General features: G+C 47.7%; 1 non-coding gene across 1 annotated transcript; it reads right to left on the bottom strand.

Moving 5' to 3' along the window:
• Positions 1 to 800: 800 nt before the first annotated feature.
• Positions 801 to 873, bottom strand: TRNAY-GUA (transfer RNA tyrosine (anticodon GUA)). Its single transcript has one exon. It is a non-coding gene; the product is annotated as a tRNA-Tyr (tRNA).
• Between the last annotated feature and the right edge of the window lie 2,024 nt (positions 874 to 2,897).

Raw genomic sequence — 2,897 nt, 5'->3', positions numbered from 1 at the left:
AATTAAATTTTCGTCAGGTATTGAGGTAAAACTTTGACTTTTTACTTCACATCTGAGGCCTCACAACACCGCTCCCGGATGGGCTCGAACCACCAACCTTTCGGTTAACAGCCGAACGCGCTAACCATTGCACCACGGACGCCCAAAAAAATGGTCGTCAGGTATTGCGGAAAAACTTTGGCTATTTACGTTACATTTGAGATCCAAAAACAACGCTCCCGGGTGGGCTCGAAACACCAAGCTATTGGTTAACAGCCGAACGCGCTAACCATTGAGCCACGAAAGATCAGAAAATAAATGGTTATCACGTATTATGGAAAAAGTTTGACTTTTCACGCTACATCTGAGACCTCACAACACCTCTCACGGGTGGGCTCGAACCACCAACCTTTCGATTAACAGCTGAACGCGCTAACCATTGCGCCACGGAAGCCCAAATATTAAATGCTCGTCAGGTATTGTGGAAAAACTCTGACATTTTACGTTACATCTGAGACGTCACAACACCGCTCCCGGGAGGGCTCGAACCACCAACCTTTCGGTTAACAGCCGAACGCGCTAACCATTCGCCACGGACGCCCAAAAATTAAATGTTCGTCAGGTATTGTGGAAAAACTCTGACATTTTACGTTACATCTGAGACGACACAACACCGCTCCCGGGAGGGCTCGAACCACCAACCTTTCGGTTAACAGCTGAACGCGCTGACCATTGCGCCACTGAAGCCCAAAAATTAAATTTTCGTCAGGTATTGAGGTAAAACTTTGACTTTTTACTTCACATCCGAGACCTCACAACACCGCTCCCGGATGGGCTCGAACCACCAACCTTTCGATTTACAGCCGAACGCGCTAACCATTGAGCCACGGAAGCTCAGAAATTAAATGGTTGTCACGTATTGTGGAAAAGTTTTGACTTTTTACGCTACATCTGAGACCCCACAACACCTCTTCCGGGTGGGCTCGAACCACCAACCTTTCGGTTAACAGCCGAACGCGCTAACCATTCGCCACGGACGCCCAAAAATTAAATGGTCGTCAGGTATTGTGGAAAAACTTTGGCTATTTATGTTACATTTGAGATCCAAAAACACCGCTCCCGGGTGGGCTCGAACCACCAACCTATTGGTTAACAGCCGAACGCGCTAACCATTGAGCCACGGAAGCTCAGAAATTAAATGGTCGTCACGTATTGTGGAAAAACTTTGGCTTTCTACGTTACATTTGAGATCCCACAACACCGCTCCCGGGTGGGCTCGAACCACCAACCTATTGGTTAACAGCCGAACGCGTTAACCATTGCGCCACGGAAGCCCAAAAATTAAATGGTCGTCAGGTATTGTGGAAAAACTTTGGCTTTCTACGTTACGTTTGAGATCCCACAACGCCGCTCCCGGGTGGGCTCGAACCACTAACCTATTTGTTAACTGCTGAACGCGCTAACCATTGCGCCACGGAAGCTAAAAATTAAATGCTCGTCAGGTATTGTGTAAAAACCTTGACTTTTTACGTCACATCTGAGACCTCACAACACCGCTCCCGGATGGGCTCGAACCACCAACCTATTGGTTAACAGCCGAACGCGCTAACCATTGCGCCACGGAAGCCCAAAAATTAAATGTTCGTCAGGTATTGTGGAAAAACTCTGACATTTTACGTTACATCTGAGACCTCACAACACCGCTCCCGGATGGGCTCGAACCACCAACCTATTGGTTAACAGCCGAACGCGCTAACCATTGAGCCACGGAAGCTCAGAGATTAAATGGTTGTCAGGTGTTGTGGATAAGTTATGACTTATTACGTTACATCTGAGACCCTACAACACCTCTCTCGGTTGGGCTCGAACCACAAACCTATTGGTTAACAGCCGAACGCCCTAACCATTGCGCCACGGAAGGCCAAAAATTAAATGATCGTCAGGTATTGTGGAAAAACTTTGGCTTTCTACGTTACATTTGAGATCCCACAACGCCGCTCCCGGGTGGGCTCGAACCACTAACCTATTGGTTAACAGCCGAACGCGCTAACCATTGAGCCACGGAGGCTCAGAAATTAAATGGTTGTCACGTATTGTGGAAACGTTTTGACTTTTTACGCTACATCTGAGACCCCACAACACCTCTCCCGGGTGGGCTCGAACCACCAACTTTTCGATTAACAGCTGAACGCGCTAACCATTGCGCCACGGAAGCCCAAAAGTTCAATATTCGTCAGGTATTGTGGAAAAACTCTGACATTTTATGTTACATCTGAGACGTCACAACACCGCTCCCGGAAGGGCTCAAACCACCAGTCTTTTGAATAGCAGCTGAACGCGCTAACCATTGAGCCACGAAAGATAAGAAAATAAATGGTTATCACGTATTATGGAAAAAGTTTTGACTTTTTACGCTACATCTGAGACCCCACAACACCTCTTCCGGGTGGGCTCGAACCACCAACCTTTCGATTAACAGCTGAACGCGCTAACCATTGCGCCACGGAAGCCCAAAAATTAAATGCTCGTCAGGTATTTTGGAAAAACTCTGACATTTTACGTTACATCTGAGACGTCACAACACCGCTCCCGGGAGGGCTCGAACCACCAACCTTTCGGTTAACAGCTGAACGCGCTGACCATTGCGCCACTGAAGCCCAAAAATTAAATTTTCGTCAGGTATTGAGGTAAAACTTTGACTTTTTACTTCACATCTGAGGCCTCACAACACCGCTCCCGGATGGGCTCGAACCACCAACCTTTCGGTTAACAGCCGAACGCGCTAACCATTGCGCCACGGACGCCCAAAAAAATGGTCGTCAGGTATTGCGGAAAAACTTTGGCTATTTACGTTACATTTGAGATCCAAAAACAACGCTCCCGGGTGGGCTCGAAACACCAAGCTATTGGTTAACAGC

This window comes from Phalangium opilio, unplaced genomic scaffold, assembly GCF_054372755.1.
Source record: "Phalangium opilio isolate 3A_F unplaced genomic scaffold, DU_Popi_V2 ptg000101l_1, whole genome shotgun sequence".
NCBI lineage: Eukaryota > Metazoa > Arthropoda > Arachnida > Opiliones > Phalangiidae > Phalangium > Phalangium opilio.
Note: the sequence above shows the minus strand (reverse complement) of the source record. Positions and strands in the feature narration are given on the sequence as shown.